This window comes from Manis pentadactyla, chromosome 12 (genome assembly GCF_030020395.1).
Source record: "Manis pentadactyla isolate mManPen7 chromosome 12, mManPen7.hap1, whole genome shotgun sequence".
NCBI classification, from domain to species: domain Eukaryota; kingdom Metazoa; phylum Chordata; class Mammalia; order Pholidota; family Manidae; genus Manis; species Manis pentadactyla.
Genome location: NC_080030.1, coordinates 55,207,424 through 55,220,144, shown reverse-complemented (window position 1 = coordinate 55,220,144; position 12,721 = coordinate 55,207,424). Strand labels below are relative to the sequence as shown.

The window sequence follows — 12,721 nt, the reverse complement described above, 5'->3', positions numbered from 1 at the left end:
TCTGTTTTCCTGTCGGTGTTGAAGCTACACAGAACGGAAAGGCAGTGAGGTGGACAGAGGGCCACAGAAGAAAATACATATTTACTCAGTGTGTGGATCTCACCCACTTGCTAAGGACTTAAGATTCTAACAAAATTAAACAATATTAAGCTAGACAATTAAGAATATATATTGAGCCGAGACATCATTGAAAGAGAAAAGTGATACTCAAAATGAATTACTTTACTTCAATTTGGGCACTAAATTTAGCAATGCTTCCTGGCAACTAAAACAAAATCAGGAACCATTCAGTACCATGGCTTACCAATATTCATTTGGCTACAGACAGAAAACCTGGCTTACAGTAATTCAAACATATAAGGGTGCATTCCTCTCACAGAGGTCTGAAGTGGCTGCCAGCCTTGATTCAATAGCTAAATTATGTCAACGTGACCATCTCTGTAAGCCTCTTCATTCTTTCCTCAGGCTTCTCGTCTGTAATGGTTGCAAGATTGCTGCTGCTGTTCCAGACATCACATCCAGGTATAAGGCAGGAGGAAGGGAGGTAGACATAACAAATGATATTTGTTGTTTATATCAGGAAAATCAAATGCCTTTACAGACTCTTTCTTATGCTTTATTGATCAGAACTATGTCAAATGGTCATTTCTAACTGAAAGATAGTTTTAAAAGCATATCTTCTACTGTGGCAGGACACATTGCTATCCAGATCAAAACTGGCATTCTGTTTGCAAGGAAGGAAAAAAGCAATATGTACTGGGTAGGCAACTCACACTGGCTGCAGAATGCAGTAATCACTGTTTGCCAATAAATGTATGAATTCCAGAAATTTATCACATGCCTCAATACTTACGCATTTTGTCCCCTACCTGAATTCGGGAAAAAACAAACTTTATTTGTCTGCTTATAAAAGTCACTGTGAAAATTTTGGAAAATACATGATGTTTTAAAATATTTTTTAAAGACATTATAATAGATACATTTGGGAGCAGTTATTATTTCCCATGGGGGAAAATACTATAAGTACTGGTGACAAATGTTAGGAACATTTTCAGGATTTTTAAGCATCACCAAATTATGCTTCAGAAGAATTCTGTAATTTATATGTCACAAGTAGTAAATAAGAATGCCATTTTCACTGTACCCCTTACCAACATCATATACATATTCATATGTAAAGCTTTGTAATTGATCAAGTTAAAATCTGATATTTAATAATTTTGCTTTTTTAAACTTCTCTTTGATTACTTATCTGAGTAAACATATTCTAAAATGCTTATTAAAAATGTGTCTTTTTGTCCATATGGCTTGTTTATATCCCTTGCCCATTTTCCACTGTGACATTGGTATTTTTTGTATTGATTTATAAAAGCTCTTTCTATATTGTGAATAGTTCATTCTTATTTATGAAATAAGAACAAGAATATAGCTATTCATTTTTGGACTTCTAATTTTTTTTATAGCAGTCTTTGATTCCTTCCTCTTTCATTTTAAATAAAGGTCCTTTTCAAATTTTTAAAGAAATGTCCACGGGTAGTATGTTTTCTAAACCATTGCACATAGACAAAGTCATCTATTGATTTCACATATGTCAGTGACTGACAACTATCTGAGTCTATGATTCTTTGTTAACACACTTTTAATCTCAAAACTAGTTATTTCCTTACATGATGTCTGGAATTTAATGTTGTATACAATTCTTTAACACCCTTTTAAATCAATTCTGGCTATTTCCCTATTTGGTCTTGAGAATCTAAGATTGTTCCTTTGTAGCTAACTCTTCTCCCATGTCCCCTAGTTTACACAAAAACTTTTCTTTATCTTTTAGTAAGGGAAAACCTCTGTCTGGTAGTTTGTTAGCAGGAACACTTCTGTTTCTTATTTTTAAAATTTTAATTTGTTAGGTCAGACTAAATCATGTTTACTCTGAATATATGGATCATTTTAGCAGAAAAAAAATTCTTTAGCTGTTCTTGATCATTGCTCCTTTTTACTTCATCAGCAACTTCATTTACATCAGTAAAATTTCTGTTGGATTTCTTACATATTGTGTTTCATATCTGTCATGTTAACCATCTTTGTTCTCAACTCAGCTTTTTTTCAGCTACATTCTTAAAGAGCTTTCCATTTTTTTCTGTCTGTGATTCAGTTTTCTGCAGTATTAATTCTGATTTTTATTTCTTCCAGTTGGAATTCGGACGTTGCCTTTACACGGTTTCCTCTCAGCGCTGCCCTCGTGTCCCCGGCTATCTTTAGTTCAGCTTGTCTTTGGGTTTCATCCTGACATTTTTGCCTTTTCTGTCTCCTCATGTCTCTGTTCTCCTGTTTCATGGGAGAAATGTCTACCTGCTGCCTGTTTCAAGTCAAATTTTTAAATATTTTCATTTTGCTATGACTATTTTCTCCTATGTATCTTTAAAATGATTTCCTTATTCAATATTTATTTTTCAGAATCTTCATGTAAAGAATAGCCTTCCATACTCAGTATTTCCAATTGCTAAGATAACTGATTGACCTTGGACCTTCCCACAGTTATTGCAGTATTGACAGTTGTGGCAGATTCTCTTAACCCTGTTTCCATGTCTAGATGGTATTCAGCTAGAGAACTTACTTGATGCAGTATCTTCTCTTCTCAATATTTGGTTCTTTGACACCATAAACCTGAATGGTGGCCCTTGGCCCTTCTAAAAACTTTACCAACTCTTTTTTCAAAAGTTTTTTGGATACCACAGTCCATACATTACTAATGGCTAGAATGGTGAAAATAAGACTTTGGACTTCCACTTAAAGGACTATTAGGAAACTGACCATCACAGACATTTATCAGAGGACCTAAAGGCAGCCACTGCTAGTGTATTCAAGCCAGACAGCCACAGGGAAAATGACCTACCATCAATGAAGAATGCTTCTCTTTAGGAAGAGGCAGAATAAAGCAAAGCAGAAATGGAAAAAGTCTGCATGTATACAAAGCTTCTCCTATGGCTTTAAATCTGCGAGTCTAGTTAAGTAATAGGTAATCTATACTCACAGGCGAAGTAAATCTATATGTTCTCTTATGTGTGTGAGGTGGATAATTGCTGAAATTGACCATAGTTTACGTAGGATCTTTTATTTTGTGGGAAAAGTAGTAATTATCCATCTCTATTAAATGATTCTTTAACTTTTGAATTTGAAAATGTTTTCAGTAGCTAGAAGTTCACAGCCTTGCTCATAGTAGATGATCAAAAAATATTTGTCAGTAAATGGATGAATGAGTAGAGACCATGTCTTTGGAATAATAAACCTGAAATGAGCAGAGAGTTGAGATGGAGTCAGAGCTATTTTCTTCTTCCTGCCCCCAAGGGATTAGGGTGCATGGAGCTGAGAAGGCCTGGGTGGAAGATGCGAGCTCCTTATTGATTCCCAGCAGCATATCAGGGAGCAGCTGCCGCCCAGTAGCACTTCATGAGCCTCTGATTGAGTCCACAATCATCTATTCAATTCCAATGGCCCATGCTTAGTTTAGGGTATTTCAGCAATTGGTAACTTCTACAGTATACCAAACCCATAGTTTTCAAGGACAGTAACTTCAGTGCTTGGGATTTCTATAATGAGAGATTAGTATGGAGAAACATTGATTTTTATACAGCCAATTGTCCTACACTATGCAAAGAACTGGAAAGCAGAAAGCCTGGTTTCTAATCTTTCCTTGGCCCCTGTCTGACCTTGGGAACATTTCTGAATCTTTCTGCATTTCAGTTTCCATATCTGAAAAACAGAGGAACTGAATAAGACCATCTTTAAAAACACTTGGCTTTAACACCCTACAGTTCTCTTTGCAGATAGAAGGGACCCTGTTCTCTTTACCAGGCAGTAAGAAGGCCTATTCTGCAACTGTGGCTCTCAGAGCCCTATAGGTGTTTGTTTAGATGTAAACAGGAACAGTGCTTGGCATACTCCTCTTGTTACTGTAGCTTGAGATTAAAAGAGTGCATTTTTTTCAGTATGTTCAGTTTTCAAAAGACATGCTGGAGGAAGTCAGCCAATTTCTGCCCACACAACTTCCAAGTGACGTCAATGGAAGCAGAGCACACAGATCTCTAGGCAAGTTTTGGCTCATTATGTGAGGTTTTTTTTTTTTTCTTTTTTTAAAGAACAACTGCAAAAATGATTTCTCTCAGCTCGAATTACACAATTTGTTCTTCTTTGTGCCCTGAGTCAGCAGCAGACATAATATGGAAAATAAAGAAAGATCTCCTTTTTACACATCAAGTAAAACAGGACATAGTTATGTGAAACATGAATGTTTGAGATTCTCAAACCGTCTCTAAGCAATATTCCTCTTGCATGGCATCCTCCTGATTCTGATATAGAAAGCTGACAAATAATCATCAGATAGACAACTGGAAATTATTCTTATTTTGATCCTAGATTAGTTAACAGACTGGCTCAATCCTCACAGCAACTCTGAAAGGGCTGGTGTTGTTATTCTTCTGATGTTACTGATTAGGAAACTGAGGAGCAGAAAAGTTAGGTAATTTGCCCAAAGTTCCACAGTTAAGCAAGTGGCATTCAGATTCCAAACCAGGCAATCAGGCTTCAAAATCTAACCACTATGCTACTCAGATAGCAATTTATTTATTTTTCCATTCAAAATCATTACTAATACCTAATGCTTCTTGATTCTGAGTACAGTCAGTTACTAGGTAATGTAGAATAATGACACAGAAACAAAATGAATAGATAGGGAAGGGAATTCTGATTATTTTGCACCTACACTGGACCAGACCCTGTACTAGACAACTGACATCCACTTAAGCTATGCAAATGCTGTATGAGCAAAGCTGTATCTATGATATTTTATTGATAAAAAAACTAAGTTTTGGGGAGGTTGTCATTGGCCAAAGATCACACAGCTGGTAAGTGCTTGAATTTTAACCCAGGTGTGTGTATTTCTACCATCTATCCTTTATTCACTCCAGCGTGCTGCCTCCATGAGCATATACAAACAAAATCTTTACAGTTGGTTCTCTTAGAACAGCGGTCATGCACAGATGCCCCCAGTATTTGGGAAGCTCTTAGAATATTATAGAGGTGATAATACCAAAGGGAATTTCTAGGGTTTTGCCAATGGGTTTCAGCCCTGGGCAAGTTCATTATGGATTCAGTGTGACCAAAGAAATAGATAGCAAAACGTTCTTGGGGTGAAAGGGTTATACCCAACTTTATTTCCAGGTGGCAGGTCAGTCACTAAAATCCCGTTCACTCAGAGCGAGTCTGCATGCAGCAAGCCGGTCTCTGCCTCTGGGCCCCTCTGTCCGCACAGCCGTCCCGCACAGCCGTCCTCCAGGCCTCTCTGCACAGTCATCCTGCACAGCCATCCTCTGGGCCTCTGTCCTCAGCCTCTGCTCTGCTCTCCTGCAGCCTTGCAGCCCTGCCACCATGTCGTGCCCAGAGCACTGGGTGGAGCTCTTTATATAGAGTCAACAGCCATGTATTGCCCACAGATGTGCAGTGAGCTAGTCAACCAAGGCCAGGTGAAAATCCTGGCCACAGGAGCTCTCATTTTATCCACACTAGATATGAGAACTTCTGTCTTTATACTGCAGTAGAGTTTGCAGGACCCAGACAATATTGGGAGTATTGTGTTCGAGCCTAGATCCAAAGTGGTCCATGGACAAAATAAAATGTCATTTTCATTAGTAGTACATATCTGACCTAAGACAGCAGCAAAACATTAAATTCCTTTTTAAAGCAATTATAAGTAAATTAAATGTTTTCTATATAAACTCTGGTATTTTTAGAGAAATTATTTGAAACTGTTAGGTGTAAGTTCAGAGTTCTGCATGAGTCCCTACAGCAATGAAAACTGGTACCTGGTATTTTATAGAATAGTCCTGAAAAGACCATTCTAAAATATGAAAAGGGAAAGTGAAATAGATGAGAAATATTTAAGAAAGCACTTTTAAGTTTTTCAGAATTAAAATGTAATATAAATTTAAAGTTATTATTCCCTTCTTTATATGAATAGAACACTTTCCCTCAAAAATGTTACCAATTAAGTAAGAAGGAATTTGGGTTTAAATTGTCCTCCTTTCAGAATTTGTTCACATCACACCAAATGTCTTATTTATATTTAAATACCACAGGGAATGGGCAAGAAATTGTATGTTTAAACTGGACATTTTCAAGGCTTTTAAGGCCAGAATATTTGCTTTGCCAAAGACCAAATTATTGCAAAGTGGAGCAAGCACCTGATCTTGTGGTGAGTCAGAGTAAGTAACTATCTCCACCTGGAAATGGTCACAAATGCTCCCAAGACCCCAGAGCACCATCTCTCAGCCTGGTGACAGCTGTCCAGTTGTTGGTGGCTCAGCTTGATCATACATGAGAGTGGGGGTCTCCCGGTAAATCTCTCTCCCTAACACATAGCCCACATCCCTTGTATACCCAATTCTTGCAAATTTCAGCACCTTCCAGGCCATCACAAGTTCCTGAAAACCCAGAAACACTTAGAGACAACAGGCCATTTCACCTTTCTCCATGTTTAAATGGGCATTCTGATAAGAAATAACATTTCTAATCAACTTTCAACCAAAAAGATCTCAGTAAACTATCTTTCCAACCATTTCATGGTCTTCTAATAATAGAATATTAGCTGTATTCTAATATTACATCAAACACTATGATGCAAAGTGACTTTGACATGCATAGGAACATAGTGTTACTTTTTATCACAGCATTAACACAACTTTAATACTTTTTTTTTAACTTCTCTTCTCTATCCTTCCTGGAATATATGGGGATCTCTGAAGAGATCTAGGTACACCTAAGATCAGAGATTGGCTGTTCCTATCCATCCTGCATGAGTAACACAAGGTAAAGCTCACTGCTGTTCATTAACCTCACAAAGCTAATTTACCTTCTGTGGATGCAAAATTTATTTGCCCCTTTTAAGTCTGGATGACAGAACTTTTTAGTTTCCTGAAAGTCACATTGAGAGCTGGATCATGGATATACAGTGTGTGCAGTTACTTGACAATTTCATTTCGCACTAGGCTCTACAAATTATGTAGCCAGTCCTGGTCACATTCTAACGGTAGCATAACAAGCACAACTAGTTGATTTAAAATATACGAAGTAAAAGGAAAAAATGAACAAAGTGCCACTAGCATATTTAAGAGTGTTTTCCAAGTAAGAATATTCCATTCAGAAAATACACTTGGATTTTTTCTTATAGTAAAATAATCTTATTTTTTTTAACTGTTCTAATCCTCTAATGGTATTATGTGATATGTTCATACATGTATATCTATGTATATATACAGGCTTTGGGCACTTTTTGACATATCTGTTAAAAAAAAAGAAAGTTGGTAAGTAAATTAAGCAGGAGGGAAGTGAGAAAAGAGAAAGACTAACCAGATTCCAGAATCTTTAAACTTAGTTGTGGCTAAACACCTAAAACATTCAACACTGTCTCCTTTCACTGTAATCATTAACATTGCCTCCTTCTCTTTCAGAGAATTCATAATCCTCTCATTTATTTTTGGATTATTGTTTATAAAAATATTGCAGATGTGCAAATGTCCCCAGAGTTGAGCTTGAATATGGCCAGACGCACAGCGTGGACGTCTGGGGCCTGAATGCCTTTGTAACAGCTAGCACGACCAGGCTTCCCATGTTTCTCTTTCTTTCTCTGTGTGGGTGCAAGGGCGTGGGGAGTGGGCCAACATGACGCTAACTGCACTGTGCAGAAGCCAGCATGAATCCTGGGCCTTTTTGTGGACAGAAAGGACTGATTGTGTGGTGAGCAGCTGGAATGCATGCCGGTCACTTTTTGGCGTGGTGTTAGCAGGCATCGTTTTGCTGGATTGTTCGAGGAGTGGCAGAACAAGGACGGAAAGCGAGGCTCCTTCTCTGTACTTCTGGGGCCCTGTATTTTTCCTCCTCTTCCTTGTTGAAATTATAAAGAGGAATCCCATACATTCAGAATTCTTCAACCCCGTTTTAGAGGACATTTTAGTCAAGGGTCTGTGGATAAGGCCTGAGGTGGGACAGTTAAAAGTGTGTAGCATTTTAGAGAATTTCTTGTTTAGAATCATAGGAGGAAAAGCCGGGATTTTTTTTTCATTGCAGCTTAAAGCATATCAAAAATTTTTCAAAATTCTCTACAAAACAATAACCAGAATCTTGACCCGTTAGACCCCTTACAGATCTAGTGGCTACAATTTGACAAAGATGGAGAGAAGTCCAAGCTCTGCTTTGTCCTGGTGTCTGTCCAGGTCTCAGTACTCTGAGCACTCATCATGCTGCACCCCCACACTCCCAGCCCCAAAACTAACAGCTCCTGCCCACCCAGTCTCATCTGCTGAGAATAGACATTATATATAAAACCTCATACAAGGAAGAGGTTCCAAATATTTTCCCTGTTTTGCTATTTTTGTTGGATCTTGTTCTTCAACTTAAAATAAGAGAGAGTTGAAATCCTGGATTGTGTGTAATCTCTGCAAGTCTATACTGGAATAAATGGGATGAATACACCCAGTGTATGCACATCATGAATCACACATATACTGTCAATAATATGAAAACTTACATTTTTTAATTTGACTTAGATTTTTGAGGCTTTTTTTTTTTAAATTCTCTAGGCTTTTCTTAGGATGTCATTTTGGAAATACAGTTAATGAGATTTCACTTGAGTCCACATGCATTTTTAACTTCCATGTTATAGTTGGTAGGGAAACCCAACTGAACCAGTTAAATTGATTCCTAAGTGCCCATCCCACCTATTCTTCCAGCTCATGAAAAGCTTGTGAATGACTGGATAAAAGAAAATTAACTGATGGAGCTTGTACATAGTGAATTGCAAACTCTGCCTCCCTGTACCTAGAATCTGTGCTGAAATCTCTGCTCAGTTCTAATTTAGTCTCCTACCTACAACTTTCTGCTGCTTTCTATAGCATTGTTGGAGACCCTCACAGCATATGCACAGACTAGGAGTCAGCCGACAGTTTAAGAGGAATTTGTGCAAAGAGTTTAGGGTTCCTCCCATGTGATTTTTTTCTTTCATTTCCAGCTCTCCTTTCAGCCTGAAACCCTGACCTCTGTCTCCTTATACCAGTAAAAATGTGCCTTTCCACTTGAATCATCTTCCTTAGCATCTCAAAGAAATTTGGAGCTCACCTTTCATTCCAAGATCATTTTCCTTCCAGTTTCTGGTGGCTTTGGTTACTGGACAGTGCTTTCAGTTCATCATTTGTTTACATTTTGTCTAGCTTCTAGAGTTGTTATCAGAAGGAGGGAGGGTTCCAACATAAGCTATTCTGCCATGCTTAGACCTGAACTCCTTGATTACTGTAATTAATAAGAGAGCATTTATAATGTACTAGGTATAAGTTGAATATGCAAAATCAGCTGCATTTTTATACACATGGAAAAAAGAAGTTAAACAATGTGATTTTAATTTACGTTTACAGAATGATAGCATACATTTCAGAAGGGGCATTTCCTCTGTCTGGATGGAGGCTAGTGTGAGTGTGGAAAGAAAAGCAATGGTGCTGTGAAGTTCACTATCCTATGTGCATGATGGGCACATGGATGCTCTATTATCGTTCTTTAAATTGTGCACAAATATTTGTACACTTCTCTCACATATGATACTTCACAAGAATATATATTATTTTTATGTATTTATGTATTTTATTTTATCTAAACAGATTATTTTGCTGCTCTCTGGAGTTGGTATGGATGACCAAGTGTCTGGGCAACAGGGCCGGTTAACAGAGCCCAGTAGCAGGGTGGGGTCCAGAGCCCAGGGCTGGTGCAGACATGAGGGCCAGGGACACATCTAAAGGTCAGTGTCTGCAGCATTGGGATCCTAGCAAACGGGGGGGGGGGGTGTCTAACTGAACAGCCCAAATGTAGCACTCCATCACTCTGAGATATTGCACAAGCTACCCATTTTCTTGTAGCAACATCCTTAACTGCTTTCATAAGCCAGAGGATATTCCTGTTGTTTGCAGCCCAAAACCCTGACTGGCATATTGCTCTTGAGGTGTCTATGGGAGTAGGTGAAGATGTTCAGTTAGGCCGTTAGAAATACAAGTTTGAAATTTAAGAAGATATCTGAGTTTGACATATAGATGTTAACAATATAAAGTCAAACTGTGACCACAAACGAGTCCACCAGAGAGAGTATGAAGCATAAACCCCAAAGAGGACAACATCCATCAGGGTTCCAACTTCCCATCTGCCAATATCATGTGCTGAACAACATTGGGGCTATTAGGGCATCCATGGGTCACACCCCTCTACAAACTATGATTGCAGACTCTACTTTAGAAATGTAGTTACTACCTGTGAACACATCTGAATACTCACCGAGTTTTTAAACTTTCTCTGATTACATGATTTATACATAGTTACATTTATTATTTCATGATATAAAAGAAAATCTCTCTAAAAGTGACCCCATACTCTTAGAACATATTAGAGCATTACTCTGTATAATTAACCTACATTCTGATCAGTATAAGTCAGAAGCATGACTATGAAAGGGTTAAAAAATAGGTCATTAACTAACAGATAATTTTGTAATTATGTAATAGTAATTATATAATTGATAGTAAAAAACTCTAACCTATATATATCTTTTACAAGAGAAAAAATATTTGAAATGTTACAATAAAAGAAAAAAGTGAAAACATTAAACTATGAAAAAGGATTCTGTAATTATAGTGAACATCTCATTAAACATAGTCTTTATTTGCAAGAAAGCTGGTGAGCTCTAATTAAGCCATAAGCCATCCCTACGAGTAATTAACTGTGGCAGGAAAATTCTAGGTGGTCCATTAAATCTCCATACCCACAGCTGTTCAATGGAAAACATAAGCAAACCCAACATGGGCCCTGATTTTGGGTGGATGGTGAATTTTCTCCAGTAGCTAATTGGATAGCCTTGTCTACCATAGGTCATGCATATCAAATGCCAGGATTAAAAAAGTAAAATATTTTATGAAGAACTTTATATTTATGGTATGTTGAAATGATAATTTTTTTGACTACTAGAAATATTTGGCTACTAGAAAGTTTAAAATTTCACATGTAGCTTGCATTTGTGGTTTGTATATATTTATATTGGATGGCCCTTAGGGTTGTGAACTGAAAGCACATGTGAGAATATTTCTGAAAAGAATACAGAGTCCTACAACTATAGAATTCCCTAGCTGGAAGAGACTTTCAAAAGTGGATGATGTAGAAGTACTTCTATGTTTTCAACATTGCCTCCACTTCCTATCACACACACACACACACACGCACACACACACACACACACACACACACACACACACACACACACAAATTTTCGTGCATCTTAAAACTCCAATCAGTATAAGTGAAGAACTGTTTATAAGAGTTCAACATTGCTGGGAAGAATCTCCAACCTAGTACTTCTAAATGTTCTGTTAGAACATGAGCTGGAGAGTTAGGGGAGGAAAATAACTGAAAGAAGAGAGTGAGTAAATGGGCAGGAGTGATCATTGACAGAAGATAGAATGGAATGTAGAAGAGCATTTCGGGAAAGAAAATTAAAATGAGCAAAAGATGAAAGGAAACAATAACCATAGGTCTCTAGGAGAATAGTAACAAATGTGCTACTGAAAATAATTAGCATCTTTAAATATCATTTCGATTGCAAGGGGTTCTTTTCAAACATTGCTTTATTCCACCATCATAGAAGTCTCTTTTTATCATTCCCGTTTTACAGAAAAGGAATTGAGGCCCAAATTTAAGAAACTTGCCCAAGATCACAGTTATTTGACAGAATTTGAGAGACTAACTGTCCTTTTTACCCAGAATAGGGATTTCTCAACACACAGGACTTCCAGTGCCAGAAGAGGAAGAAGTCCCAGGCAAACCATGGTGGCTGGTCATCCTACACTTCAACCCATATATTCTGACACTAAATCCCATGCCCTTTTCTCTAACAATAATCACATGAATTGATTTATATATGCCAAGAACCACATAGTAAGGATCTCACATATCATCTTTTAAAACTGCAAAACAACCTCATGAGTTAAGTTGAATTTTCTCTCCTTAGAGTCTGCATAAAAAAATTTAAGTCTCCCAGATCATTGGTGTCTTACACAAAGTCACACAGTCCATATGTGGCTGTATTCAAATCCAGGCCATCGCAGTCTGGGGCCCCGCTGCAGCCCGCCACTAAGGTGCCAGCCCTGAGCTTCCACCTGACACATTCGCCCAGGACTGTGGCCCCTCCTGGGCCATTTGCCCCATTCATTTGGTTTCCCGTCATATTAGTATGAAGGTGTCTCTTAACTGGAATCTATAGTTCTATCTCCAGGGCCCAGCTTCTGCTGCAGCCGTGCTTACGGCAGAAAACACTCCTCCTGGCTTGTATCCTGCCAGTCTCCATTCGAAAAACATCTCACTGAAATCCTACCAATGCCTCTCCTGCCTCCTACTTGACTCAAGAAGAGTTCTTAGAAGGAAAGAGAAAAAAATTCCCTTTCTCATTTGACATATACCCGCAAGAGCCACCAGACATGTATGAGAACTTGTCCTTAAAATTATAAGCAACTATATTAGCTTTAGTAAAATGCTACATTTTGTTACCATCTCTGATACAATTTGCTTTAAAAAGTAATACCTTGAAAGAATATGCATTATTTCCAACGAAGAACTTTTGAAAAGAGATATGCAAGTTTACTTCATGATC

The 12,721-nt window shown here is 37.8% G+C and overlaps 1 protein-coding gene across 3 annotated transcripts in view; it reads left to right on the top strand.

Annotated features, from left to right (window-relative positions):
- The window catches only part of PDE7B (phosphodiesterase 7B), a 294,625-nt gene that overhangs the window by 42,881 nt on the left and 239,023 nt on the right, over nucleotides 1-12,721 (top strand). The window contains exon 2 of one of the 3 annotated variants that reach the window (XM_057489246.1): nucleotides 466-522. The exons of the other annotated variants lie outside the window; for them this stretch is intronic. The gene's annotated coding sequence lies outside the window, so the exon portion shown is untranslated. The remainder of the gene's footprint in view (nucleotides 1-465; nucleotides 523-12,721) is intronic. 3 annotated transcript variants of the gene reach the window in all.